The sequence below is a fragment of the Pongo abelii genome, chromosome 19 (genome assembly GCF_028885655.2).
Source record: "Pongo abelii isolate AG06213 chromosome 19, NHGRI_mPonAbe1-v2.0_pri, whole genome shotgun sequence".
NCBI classification, from domain to species: Eukaryota; Metazoa; Chordata; class Mammalia; order Primates; family Hominidae; genus Pongo; species Pongo abelii.
The window spans coordinates 98634487-98648847 of NC_072004.2; the positions used below are offsets into that span (position 1 = coordinate 98634487).

The 14361-nt window shown below is 50.1% G+C and overlaps 1 long non-coding RNA gene across 1 annotated transcript; it reads left to right on the forward strand.

The window, feature by feature from the left end:
* Positions 1–619: 619 nt before the first annotated feature.
* LOC129051466 (uncharacterized) lies at positions 620–14030 on the forward strand. Its single transcript, XR_008515752.1, has 3 exons — positions 620–721; positions 7580–7781; positions 13431–14030. It is a non-coding gene; the product is annotated as an uncharacterized LOC129051466 (long non-coding RNA).
* Positions 14031–14361: the final 331 nt, after the last annotated feature.

A 14361-nucleotide genomic window follows, 5' to 3' on the forward strand; every position in this document is an offset into this window, starting at 1 on the left:
CTGTTCCCTTGAATTTCCTCTGCCTGCACCCGGTCCCCATCCACCTCCTGCCCAGCCCCACAAGCCCTTCCAGACCACTGCTGGGGCATTCCTGGGCCCCCTCGGTTCTTGGCGATCACCATACAGTTCTCTATGGAAACTGACGCTCACTGAAAACAAGTGTAACCGTCTACCTGAGAGACTCACACAGAGTTCTCAGCCAGGTCTCCAGGACAATCAGATGCAACTTGTCATTCTCACTCATCCCATCACCCTACTAGCTTCTCAGCCCAGCCCCGGGGGAGGTTTTCCCCTTACTTGAAATGTCTCTTGCATTTGAAAAATCCCAGCGTTCACCCCTGGCGCTGATACTTGCCTCTGTAAACTTCTGCCTGCTGCTTTGCTCGATTTACCAATCCAGACCGGTTGGCACTTGGCCCCCTCTGGCCAGCTGGTTCCCCAGAGACAACCATCTTGCCCACCTTGTGGAAGGCCCCATGGCCTGCCTCACCCCTCACTCACATTTCACAGCTCTCGTGGTGCTCTACAAGAAAAAATCTGCTTTATAGATGAGGAAAGGCCCTTGAGGCAGACAAGACAGTCCCTGTTTGACATAATTCCTTTATCTCTTCTCCCCCAGCTCTGCTGCCCCCCACCCAAAACACATGATGGAGCAGAAAACGTGCTGTGTGAACCTGTGACTTTAGGGCCTGTTGACGTGGTCGTGCTTGCATACTCTCTGGTGAGGGGTGGGGAGAGGCGGTGGGAGACAGGTAGAAACAGATGAAGTAGATGATGGGTGGATTGCTGGCTAGATAGACGATAGATAGGGATAGATGGTATATGAGTGATAGGTAACAGGTGATGGATAGATGATAGAAATAGATGATGGATAGATACTTGATAGGCAAATTAGATAATAGATAGCAATAGATGAACTAGATGATAGATGGAAAGGTAGGTAGGTAGATATATGACAGATGGTTGATAGAAAAAAATAGATGAGATAGATGGCATGATTAGATAGGTGGGTAGGTAGATAGATGACATAGAAGGACAGTAGACCACTGCGGGCTGAGCCTGGCCTGAGCCAGAAAGGTGAGAAGCGGACAGAGGTGAGGACCCCACAGGTCCCTGCTCTCACCCCTATTAGCCCCAGTGTTTGGCCTGAGCTCTGACTGACAGCTCCCTCTTTCCGAGATGAGACTCAAGAGAAGGAAGAGGGGACTTCCTAAGGACAGGGATTCTTGGTGTCTCCTTGGGGCTGGTAGACACTGCCCGCCTCGCCTGCTGTGGCCTCTCTGCACACAACCAACGACCGCTAAAGGGCTCTGTGGGCACCCATGCTGCCCCCATCAGCTGACACCCCCTGTGCGAAGATTCTCCTCCTCCTCTTCCTCCTGCCTTTCTGTCCCCCCATCCTCCTCTGTATGGAATTAACTTCCCTTGGTCAGCACCTTCCTGCTTCACTCACTTCCCTAAACTCCTCCCTAACCCTTCTCAATCTGCAAGAAAAATAAAGAAATACTATGGTAAATGAAAGCTTTGAGCCATATTTGGGTCCAATGCCGACACCACATGCCCCAAAGCCCCCTTGAGAGCATGCACATGCATGTAGTTGAGTATTGCCTGAGCTGGAGTGGGATTTGCCTCTCTATGGAGCTGCTTTCCTACAGTTCAAGAGCACTGTCTGTTTTCTGGGCCTCCTGCCTGGTGCAAGGGCCCCAGCTGAGCCTCCTCCAGCTCTGACCTCTGGTGGTCCCAGGCTGCCCCAGAGGGTCTTGCCCAGGCTCTGACACTTGGCATGGGTTGGGAGCTCCAGCAGCCACAGCCCAGCCCTGGGGAGGCCTTGTGGTCTCTGAGGGGGGCAGGTGCGCTCCCCCAACTCCAGTTCATGTTTTCCCCTCCAACTCTAAGCCTTTTTCTTCCCGTGCTATTACCCAGGCACCTTACCCTGTCAACAACACTGGCTTTCAAGACCCTTTGTAGCATAACTCTCACCTGAAGCCAGCCCTTCCTACCTCTGCTCCTCTGATGCCCAGGACAGCTCTGACTGTGGGTAGCTCTGACCTCGAGTAGCTGTGACCCTGGGCAGCTCTGACTCTGGGTAGTTGTGACCCTGGGGAGCTCCCAGCATGGGGGTTGCACGCTCCTGTTTAGACAGCTCCCGTCCCCCAAGCCGGCTCACTATCCCATGTTGGAGTGCACTGTTCGGGGCTGCCTGCCTGGATTGATGCAGGGAAACTTGGTTCCAGCCCACCTCCTCCTACCGAGGCTGAGTCAGGGGCTGTTCCCTAGGCCAGGCTGAAAGGCAGCAGTTGGTCCTCCTGTGAGGTCTTCCGCATGGCCTGGGAGAGGCTCCCCATCTCTGCAGGCAGAAGGGAGAACAGTCCATAATGTTCCTTCCAGTCCTCTCACTTGTCATTTTTCCACCCCAAATCTTGCACTTTACCCCCATAGAGAGCTCCTGAAGGAATTTTAACTGGCAAAACTCAGAACTCCATCCAAACACAACCGAAACCATCCTGGGTGGCTTAGAGGTGGCTGCCTCCTAGACAAGTCCATAGCCCAATAGAAACGCCTGGTCCTTCACCTGCCAGAGCTCAGGCTTTTTGGTTGAAGCCGGAGACAGGCCCAGCTCAGAGTGTGCCCCGGTTTATCCTGAACACAGACTTGGTGCGGTGTGCATGACAGACCAGCGAAGTGGGTCTTGCTGCATGTCCTGTGGTTGGCCCTTGGCTCCCAGCCTCGAGTCCTACCCTTAGGCCAGGTCAGAGCAGGTTCAGCAGCAGGACTGGCTAGACACCACCCAGGCTCACGAGGTGGCTTTGTGGGGAGGAAATGAGGTTGTTGTTGTTTTTTTCCCTTGTAAAGTTGCTTGTTGTTAATTTAAAATTTTAATTTCATTTCTGAATTAACATTCAGCAAAACTGCTATTTTTTGGTGTACAGTTCTATGAATTTAACACATTTATAGATTCATGTAGCAACACTGTGGATACAGAACAGTTACATCACCCCCAGAACTCCGTTCATAGTCACACTCCCCCCACCCAGCCCCGGCAGCTCTCCCTGTGGTTTTGTCTTTTGAAGAGGAAATCACGCAGCTGGCAGCACTTGGAGACCAGCTCCTCGCTCTGGGTACGTCGCGACCCGCCGAGCCGACCACGCGTCTGCCGCTCCCTCCCCGTCAGTGCTGAGTGCTGTGTAGGGTTCTGCGTGGAGGTGCCTGTGCCACTGAAGCATATTTGGGTTGTTTCCAGGGTGGGATGATTGTTGAATAGAGCTGTTTGTGCATTTGCGTTGTAGGTTTTTGTGTGAACATAAGCTTTTTTTCTCTTGGGTACATACCCAGAAGTGCAATTGCTGAGTCATATGGGAAGCGTATGCTCAACTTTATAAGAAAACACCACAGGCCGGCACTTCATTTTGCACTCCTGCTAATCAGGAATGAGTGCCTGCTGCTCCACGTTCTTGTGCGCACCCAGCATTTTCCGTGCTTACATTTCAGCCATCCTGGAATAAATGAAAAGCGTTTCCTAGTGGCTGTAATTTACATCTCCCTGGTGGCATCTTTTCACCTGCTTATTTCTCATCCATATCCCTTGCTTGGTGACGCATCTGTTCAAGTCCTTCCCCAGTTTGTAATTGGATTATTTGGTGTTTTTACTGTTGGATTTTGAGAGTTCTTTATTTATTCTAGATACAATTCCTTTGCCAGATATGTGATTCACAAATATTTTCTCCAACTCTATGTCTTGTGTTTTCATTCTCTCAACAGTGACTTTTGCAGCATTCATAGAGATTTTCTGTTTTCTTCTCAAAGTTTTATAAACCACTATATTTAAAATTTTAATTTAAAAACTATAAACCTATTATAGTTTTTAAATTAAACTGTAAACCTCTTATATAGATTTTCTGTTTAAACCTATGATTCCTTTTAAGTTAATTATTATGTAAGGTATGAGGGTTGGGTCAAGGCATTCCTTTCCTTAAAATCCCCAGCTTTTCATTTCTCTTAGAAGACAGAAGTCGACCTGCAGGATCAGGCTCCCCTGCTGTCTGAGCTCACCCTTCCCACGCAGTGCCAGCCCCTGGACTATTCTCACCACTGAGGCCTTGGCACCCACCAAGAGGGTCCAAGGACCCCTCCACAGGGCAGCGTTCTGTCTGTGAGGTGAGGCGGGAGTGGAGGGCCATGCAGAGCCAGGCTGGGACCCAATCTCTGCTTCAGGCTGGTCTTTTTTTTTTTTTTTTTTTTTTTTTTTTTGAGACGGAGTCTCACTGTTGCCCAGGCTGGAGTGCAGAGGCGCGATCTCGGTTCACTGCGGGCTCCACCCCCCAGGGTTCACGCCATTCTCCTGCCTCAGCCTCCCGCGTAGCTGGGACTACAGGCACCTGCCACCTCGCCCGGCTAATTTTTTGTATTTTTAGTAGAGATGGGGTTTCATTGTGTTAGCCAGGATAGTCTCGATCTCCTGACCTCGTGATCTGCCTGCCTCAGCCTCCCAAAGTGCTGGGATTACAGGCGTGAGCCACCGCGCCCGGCCAGGCTGGTCATTTTTGCCAGAGTTAGTGTTGGCTTGAGGGACACAGAGGGAGGAAAGGGGGTCGGTTAGGGGCAAGTTTACTCGTGCAGGTAACCAGGGTGAGGGCTCGAGGGGAGAGGAGAGATAAGGAGGGCAGAGCTCAGCAGAGCTGGCCTGATGAGATGACTAGAATGTGATCACTAGATCCCCTGCCTGGAGGCCCAAGTGTGGCCCCAGTTCTGGATAGTTACAGCCACTGTGGGGAAGCTTCAGTTTGGGAGCCACAGAAACCAAGAATAGTGTCTGGGAAGCTGATGTGCAGAGAGGAGAATGGAGCGGATGGAGGTGCGGTGGGGGAGAGAGAAAAAGAGACAGAGAGGAGAGTAAAAGCCTGTTGCTGGCTCCACTATGTTGGACTTGTCAGCCCAGCTTCTTCTTGTCCCATCCATAAAATTTCTGATGTCGCCCATCATGGTTAGGAGGCACAAGGAAGTATTGCGCTGTGTGCTCGGCCCAGCTGACTCAGCAGCTCTCCAACCTTGGGGACTCTCCAGACAGGTGTGGGCAGGTGTGGGCAGGTGAGGTGCTGGACCAAGGAAGAGCAGGTGGAGGACATGGCCGAGGGGAGCTCTGTGAGCTGAGCTGCCTGCTTTGAGGGTGCCCTTGAGGCCCAGGACTGACCCCTGGAGGGAGAGGCTTCCTTCCTCTTGTTGGGGCTCAGAAAACAACGCCCCAAAATGAAGGCCTCAGCAGCAGCCTCAGAAGCAAAAGTTTTCTCTGACCTTCTCCTGCCCTCCTGTCTCTCAGTCTCATTCTCCCCCAAGGCGCCATAGAAACCAGACTCTTTTTCCCTAAGGCCGGTCACAGAAATCAGAACCCCTTCTCCCCAGAGCTGGTCAGAAAACCTAAAAATATTCCTCAGTTTTCCGTCTACCTTTCTATATAAGAACTGACTAGAGAGAAATGATCCGACATCCCTGTTTGACTGTCGGTCATGACACTGTCATTCCAGAGAGGGCCCTGCCCCACGCCCAGAGAAGAAAATGCTCAGAGACGAAGACAAATCTAGACAGACCTTGCTGGGTTCCCACTCAGTCTATTCACATTAGATCAAGCCCTTTGTGTCCAGTCCTTTTTTAGAGGACTGTTCATACTTTATGAAACCTAAACATAAAAATGGACAATTTCCCCCATCTTTGGGTCTTCGTTCTAAAGGTTCTCATATGTACACATTAAATAAATTTGCATACCTTTTCTCCTATTAATCCATCTGTCTCATGTCAGTGATTTTTCAGGAAACCTTTAGGGGCCAAGGGGCCCCACGCTCTCCAGCGGCTGGCACAGTGGGCCTGGGGTGCAGTTGTGGCCACACTCGGACCCTCCTTGGAGCTGGTTTAGCTGTGCCGTGTGCTTGTGGGAATGGATTACCATGATTTCTGGGCTCTAATAAATTGTGCTTCAATCGACTCTTGAGGAGTTAACGAGGCCTCACTTCAGACCATAAACACCCTCCCTGTGTGGGATAGAAACACAGGTCATCACAGCCGGGAGGTCAGTCGGGTGAGGGTCTGCTTTGCTTACAAGGTCCAGAAACCCAGCAGAAAACCCTCGAGGCCACATCAGTGAAGAGTAACTTATTTCAGCGACATTTCCACGTGTGACACAAGACACACATTTCCTGCATCCACCTTTAAAGTCAAGAACCTGAAGTTGAATAAAGTCAGCAAGCAGCGAAAAACACTTCCACTCAGCTCAGTTGTGGCAGGAAAGGGAAAGAGTCATGAAGAAAAGAGAGGGGGATGGAGAGGGGGATGGAGAGGGAGATGGAGAGGAGAAAGGAGGGGGATGGAGAGGAGAAAGGAGGGGGATGGAGAGGGAGAAGGAGGAGGATGGAGAGGAGGATGGAGAGGAGAAAGGAGAGGAGGATGGAGAGGGGGATGGAGAGGAGAAAGGAGAGGAGGATGGAGAGGAGAAAGGAGAGGAGGATGGAGAGGGGGATGGAGAGGAGAAAGGAGAGGGGGATGGAGAGGGGGATGGAGAGGAGAAAGGAGAGGGGGATGGAGAGGGGGATGGAGAGGGGGATGGAGAGGGGGATGGAGAGGGGGATGGAGAGGGAGATGGAGAGGGGGATGGAGAGGGAGATGGAGAGGGGGATGGAGAGGAGAAAGGAGAGGGGGATGGAGAGGAGATAGGAGAGGAGGATGGAGAGGGAGAAAGGAGAGGAGGATGGAGAGGGAGAAAGGAGAGGAGGATGGAGAGGGAGAAAGGAGAGGAGGATGGAGAGGGAGAAAAGAGAGGGGGATGGAGAGGGAGAAAGGAGAGGGGGATGGAGAGGAGAAAGGAGAGGGGGATGGAGAGGAGAAAGGAGAGGGGGATGGAGAGGAGAAAGGAGAGGGGGATGGAGAGGAGAAAGGAGAGGGGGATGGAGAGGAGAAAGGAGAGGGGGATGGAGAGGAGAAAGGAGAGGGGGATGGAGAGGGAGAAAGGAGAGGAGGATGGAGAGGGAGAAAGGAGAGGAGGATGGAGAGGGACAGCTGCAGAGGGAGGCCGGGGAGGCCGGCTGGGTGCGGACGCTGCAGAGGGGACACAACCACTCTGGGAAGAGCAGCGGGCGGCGGATCTGCCTGGAATGCTGTTCCCTCCTGTCCAGGACGGGCCTGTCTCTGCAGACAGGGGCCCTCCCCTTCCTGGCCTGACTGTGCACTGCCTACGTGCACGGTGGAAGCTCTGCAGAGGCTGTTCTGCTCCAGAGTGGGGCATAGCCTCAGGCGAGGTTCACACCTTGGGGGGCTGGTCCTGCCCTGTCCCCCACCTTGGCTGTGGGGGCAGCATGGATCTTCTTCCGTGGTAACCCTGTGTGCCCACACCCCGCCAACCTATGCCTGCTTCCCAGGGCCATGGGCCTCACCCTCAGTCTTCATTTTTGTGTATATGGAAAGACACAATTATCGGGACAGAAACAGATCAGTATTTGCCAGTGGGTGAGTGAGGGGAGAGGAGTTTACTACCGAGGGGCTGAACTGTGGCTGTGCAGTGCTGGGTACGTGATGCTGTGTTTGTCAAACCCCACAGGACTGGACCTCACTGTAGGAACAACGAGATCAACAAGAGGAGCAAGAACAACATCAAGAGTCGGGGCCTGGGGGTCCTGACGGGTACAGGACGGGTACAGGACGGGTACAGGACGGGTACAGACCCACACAGGAATCCCAGAGTGTGTTCCACGGCAGGACACGCCTGCGCTGAAAGAGTGGGCAGAAAGGAACTGACCTGGGTAAGTCCAAAAACAGTGTTTTGATTAGATACTGGAAAGAATCAAACAACTCTACATATCTAAGCACTAAACTCCAATTGGTAAAATTTTTTCCCACAGCAATACACGTTAGAAATTTTGAAACTACTTTTTTTTGTTTTTGAGATGAAGTCTCGCTCTGTCACCCAGGCTGGAGTGCAGTGGTGCAATCTCGGTTCACTGCAAGCCCTGCCTCCCGGGTTCACGCCATTCTCCTGCCTAAACCTCCTGAGTAGCTGGGACTACAGGCGCCTGCCACCATGCCCGGCTAATTTTTTGTGTTTTTAGTAGAGACGGGGTTTCACCGTGTTAGCCAGGATGGTCTCGATCTCCTGACCTGATGATCCACCCGCCTCAGCCTCCCAAAGTGCTGGGATTACAGGCGTGAGCCACTGCGCCCGGCCGAAACTACTTTTATATATACTAAGGTTTCACAAATAAGTCAATATGGTATCAGTAGTAAGAGTCAGGATTCTCACAGCTGGATAAGGAAGTCATGGAAAAGCAAGTGGGGAAGCCAGAATGGACCCTCAGGTGGTTGGTTATAGTCAGATATGCCAGTAGGAACTCGTGTTTACATAATACATATCTACAGACCAGAATGGACCCTGAGGTGGTCAGTTATAGTCAGATATGCCAGCAGGAACTCGTGTTTACATAATACATATCTACAGACCAGAATGGACCCTGAGGTGGTCACTTATAGTCAGATATGCCAGTGGGAACTCGTGTTTACATAATACATATATACAGATAGGTTAAATATACACACACACATGTGCGTGTTCATACATGGCTTAGCACACACATCTGTAAATCCTGGGTTTGTCCTCTGACAGGGGACACCCCAGTAGCAGCAAGCACATTCCATGCCCAGATGTTAGTTTCCAAATTTCATCTTCAATAAAAGGAGCCAAGTATCCCTGGAGAAATGGCTGATAATTGGGATGTGGGAGAGAAAATACAAGATGAACCCAGAGCATCTTGTAGTCCCGGGAAGTAAGAAAATGCTCAAAAATAAAAATTTTAAAAAGATGTGGGCATTTCAAAAGGGCATGGAAGCCAAAATGTAAGAGCTCCCAGTGGCCACAGCTAGAATGATTTGAACACACACACACACACACACACACAAAAATCGGATTATACCCCAAAGAATAAAATGAATGTCCATGGATTTGTAAGCCTATAAATAAATTATTGAATAAATTAAAACTGAAAGGGTAGCCGGGCGTGGTGGCGAGCACCTGTAGTCCCAGCTACTCGGGAGGCTGAGGCAGGAGAATGGTGTGAACCTGGGAGGTGGAGCTTGCAGTGAGCCAAGATCACGCCACTGCACTCCAGCTGGGGTGACAGAGCAAGACTCCTTCTCAAAAAAAAAAAAAAGACTGAAAGGGACAGGCCTTCCTTGGAACAAATTCCAAACAAGAAATGTGGAGTAAATAGGGAAAATCACCATCAGGCCGGGCACAGTGGCTTGTGCCTGTAATCTCAACACTTTGGGAGGCTGAGGCAGGTGGATCACCTGAGGTCAGGAGTTTGAGACCAGCCTGGCCAACATTGTGAAACCCTGTCTCTACAAAAAATACAAAATTAGCTGGGCCTGGTGACACATGCCTGTAATCTCAGCTACTTGGGAGGCTGAGGCAGGAGAATCGCTTGAACCTGGGAGGTTGCAGTGAGCTGAGATTGTGCCACTGCATTCCAGCCTGGGCAATAAGAGCAAAACTCTGTCTCAAAAAAAAAAAAAAAAAAAGAAAAGAAAAGAAAAAAAATCACCATCAGTGCTGCAGGCAAGCTCCCCTGATGAATGCTAAAATTCATGTGCAAAGTTTAAAGAGAAAGAAGATATTTGTATAGTCTCAAAGTGTCTCCCCTAAATGTTCAGTAATTACTGCGGTGCCCGAATTCTTTGATGCTCCTTCCTGTAGGAGTTGGAGCTCATGCTGGACTTTGTGACTCACTCTTAACCAGTAGGACATGGAGAGGAAAACAGTCACTCTCCAGCGGGGAGACCTGGCAGGCCTCACCTTGGCCGGGTGATAAAGGTCCAGACCACCAGTGATAAGGCATGATGACGTCGTGGCCCCTGAGAGCACGTGATGAGAAGAGCGCCCCACCTCTGCCGTGTTCTTCCGCAAACGCACAGTTCCAATCTAATCAGAGAGGACATCACACAAACACCAATTGAGGGGCATCTTGCAAAATACCTGAGCAGTACTCTGCAAAGGTGTCAAGGCAGTGAAACAAAGACAGGCCAAGAAAGGGTCACAGGTGCAGGGGACTAAGAAGACGTGAGGACCAGTGCAGCCTGGGGTCTTGGACGTGAGCTGCTGAGATTGCACCGATGTGAGTGTCTCAGTTTCTGCACGTGCATCATTGCTGTGTAAGATGCTCACATTAGAGGAAGCTGGTGAAAGGGTCTGTGGGAAGTTGTAGTACTGTCTTTGAAACTCTTCTGGACATCTTTGTTTTTTAATAAAACATTTTTAACATGAAAATATTCAGGGCACAGTGGCTCGTACCTGTAATCCCAGCACTTTGGGAGGCCGAGGTGGGCGGATCATGAGGTCAGGAGTTCAAGACCAGCCTGGCCAACATGGTGAAACCCCATCTCTACTAAAAATACAAAAATTAGCTGGGTGTGGTGGCACGTGTCTGTAATCCCAGCTACTCGGGAGGCTGAGGCAGGAGAATCACTTGAACCCAGGAGGCAGAGGTTGCAGTGAGCCGATATCGCACCCCTGTACTCCAGCCTGAGCTACAAAGCAAGACTCCATCTCAAAAAAAATAAAGGAAATATGTGTCGTTGGATGCTGTATGATAATCAAGCTACTTACAACAAACAAAATTGAGAATGAAAGTAAATTAAAAATGATTTATAGTCTTTAAAAAGCAGGAACTACAAAACTTACATTTCTGAAAATGGCAGAAAAATCCCACATGGCTGTATATGTATGTGTGAGATTGTGTGTGAATGAGCGCATGCATATATTTTTGTGTGTTTGGATTATATGTGTGAGGGTGTGCATGACTGTGTATATGATTTGGGGGTATGTATGAGTGTGTATGATTTGTGTGTTAGTGTGTACATGCGTACACTAGTGTGCATATGATTTGGGTGTGTATGAGTGTGAATGTGTGCACGAGTGTGTGTACAATCTGGGTGTGTATGAGTGAGCATGAATGTGAACATGTGTGCACAAGTGTGTATATGAGCTGGGTGTGTAGGAGTGAGCATGAATGTGTAGGCACAAGTGTGTGTATGTGTGTATGATCTGGGTGTGTAGGAGTGTGAATACAAACATGTATGCACAAGTGTGTATATTATTTGTGTGTGTATGAGTGAGTGTGAATGCATAAGTGTGTGTATGATCTGGGTGTGTATGAGTGATCGTGAATGTGAACATGTGTGCACGAGTGTGTATATGATCTGGGTGTGTGGGAGTGAGCATGAATGTGTATGCACAAGTGTGTGCATGTGTGTATGATCTGGGTGTGTAGGAGTGTGAATATGAACACGTGTGCACAAGTGTGTATATGATCTGAATATGTGGGAGTGAGCGTGAATGTGAACATGTTTGCACTTGTGTATATGATATGGGTGCATGTGTGGGTGTGTTTGTGCAGGTGCACTGGGAGCTTTCAGCATGAGTCTGTGTGGCATCTAGGCTTTTCTGGATAATGTAGAATCAAACCCCATAATTAATTCCAGTAACTTAGAAATTTTCGCTTATGAATACTAAATTCTCCTCACCTAGCAACTGACTGAGCAGGTTGAACAGCACCCTTCGCCGTTCTCCTGCAGAACCCCGTGGAGTGGGCCCTGCTTTCTCAGAGCGCTCCCAGCGGTGATGAGGGAGCCCAGCTCATTGCGGTTCGTGCAGAAGGCTGTGTGCCATCCTCGGGACTGCACGGAGAGGCGGAGGCTCAGGCGTGGGATCTGAGCCCAGTGGGCCCTTTAAGGACCGCTGCCTCCTTTCCTCCCTTTGGCACTCAGCATCGACTTATGATGGCTCCCAGTCACAGTCCTTGTCACTGCCTGGCATTACACAGGGCCACAGTCCCTTAACTGAAACCCTTGGGACCAGATGCATTTTGGAATTCGGAATGTTTCTTGATTTCGGAGAGAGAAGAGGGGATGGACTGTTGGGCAGCCCTGATTAACCCTGCAGCGTCTTGGCTCTAGAGGGAGCCTGCACTGCTAGGAGGGTCTCGGCTCTAGAGAGGGGCCTGCACTGCTGGGAGCGTCTCGGCTCTAGAGGGGCCTGCACTGCTGGGAGCGTCTCGGCTCTAGAGGGGCCTGCACTGCTGGGAGCGTCTCGGCTCTAGAGGGGCCTGCACTGCTGGGAGAGTCTCGGCTCTAGAGGGGCCTGCACTGCTGAGTCAGTTCTTTCCTATCCTAACCCCTGCAGGCCCTCCTTTGGGACATACTCTGTAAATCACTTCTCAGCAACCCCACCCCCAAGCATCCTGCTTTTTCTAGAACATACCTGAGGCCCTGCAGAGGGTCCTTGCAATGGCATCATGGTGCCATCACTGCCCCTCCCCACTGGCAGCACCTGTGGAGGTAACTGGGGAATCTGGAGACAACCTCCCACTGAACTGAAGGTCTCCTTGCCCAGGGTGCAGGCATGTTGAGCTCTTGGGAGCAACTAAGGCAAAGACACGACTTTGTAGCCATGACCTTCGGCACTCTTGTGTGACAGTGTCACCCTTTCATCTGAGAATCTAAGGAGTGGTTATTCTTCTGGTCCTACTTTAGTTAAACCTTTGGCTAAGATACTCTGGGAGTACCAGGATGTCTTGGAGCTGGTGTGCCCCTCCCAGGGGTTCACTTGGTGGGTTTATCAGCAGCAAGTGAGAGGGTGAGTGCAGCCAGAATGAGTGGACAGTGGGAGGGGCTGGAGAACAGCCACAGCTGATGCATGCCAACAATGAGCTCTCCTGCTTAGTGCTGATGTGCCTCAGCCCCTAACCCCACTGGTGTCCAGATGAGGACCTTGAGGCTCAGAGAAGCTAGGTCAAGGTGAACACCAGTGTTGAGTTTCAGCCCCAGGTCTACCTGACGCTGCCTCCACATTGACTGAGTTGGCCTGGTCCGTTGTGAGGGCAGGTAGAGCCAGGGCCGAGGTGGGGATGCCAAGGTCCCATGCTGCAAAGATGGGTGGGACGGCACAGGAGCCAGTCATCATCCCCAAAGTCACAACTCCAAATACCTCATCCTGAAATCCCAAAGATCAAAATCCCAAAAATATAATTCTGGAAAAAATAATGTCAATGTTATTTATTTACATTTTTAAAAGGTATGTATTTGAGAAACATAAAAACACAACAGAACATTTCATAGGCCACTTTACACAATAAAATAGGCAATGATAACATAGGTATTTTTGCATAAACACTGAGGAAACTAACGACAGCAGCATGGGTGTAGCAGTTATAAGAAGACAGACCATAAAGAAATAAGTCAAAAGAGAAATGTGTACGTGTATATCACTATGGTTACTAATTGTGTGCACACAGCCCTGTAACTGTGGTCATCTGAAATATCAGAGATTTTAGACTTTAGGGATTTTGATCTTTAGGGATTTCAACATTCGAGATTATGGTGTTTGGGATTGTGTCTTTCAGGATTATGATCCAAACCCAGCTGGCCCTCCCCTACCTGCCCCAGGAATGTGGAGTGAGAACGTTGCAGCAAAGCACAGCAGGAGAACCGGAAATGCTCACTCTTTGACAGGGTACTTTTAGTTCTGGGGCCTTATCTTAAGGATATTCCAACATATACAAAAAGTTTCATGCACAGAGATATTTACTTTAGCATTATTTACCATAGGAAAAAAGTTGGAAACAATACATTTTATGTTCTGTAAAATGAAAGAACAGTTAAATAAATCATGACTCTAAGACAACTCCCGGGCTGTGTATGGAAGTTCAGGGACAGAATCAGTTGAGGCTGTTCCCCCGGAGCCTCAGCTTCCGCTGCTGTATGTCGGGAATCAGGGGGGGGCCAAGTGAGATCACCGCAGTGTAGGCCAATGTGCAGGGCACAGGCGGGCGCCAGGGAGGGGACGCTGCACAGCCTCATGCTCTCGCCAAAAACGTGCAGAACAATTTGGAAGAAAACATTGCCATCGGTTAATAAAGAGCAACGGCCTCCGGTCATAAGTGACACATGACTCTTTGCCCGAGTCTTTTTAAATTTTTCCGTATGTTCCGTATTTTCTACACCAAACGTAAGCTACTTTCATAATCACAAAAACTTAGTGGAAAGAGGAGGAGGAGGACGGGGTGTGGAGTAGTAGCCATGGGTTCGAGCCCTTCCTCTCCGCATGACTTGGATAACACAGTATATTCACTCAGCCGTTTCCCCATCTATGAACTTCCGAGGTGCTTTTATTAGTTGATGTCTGGGACCCCTAGGAGCTCTCTTTATACCTCTTGATATCAAATGCCCACCTTTCCAGCTCCTCTTGGCCTCCTGCCCTTCCTGGAGGGAGATGCGCTCCCTGGAGCTGCTGACTAGATGGAAGCAGACTGGCTCCTTTGGTGGGTAGACCGG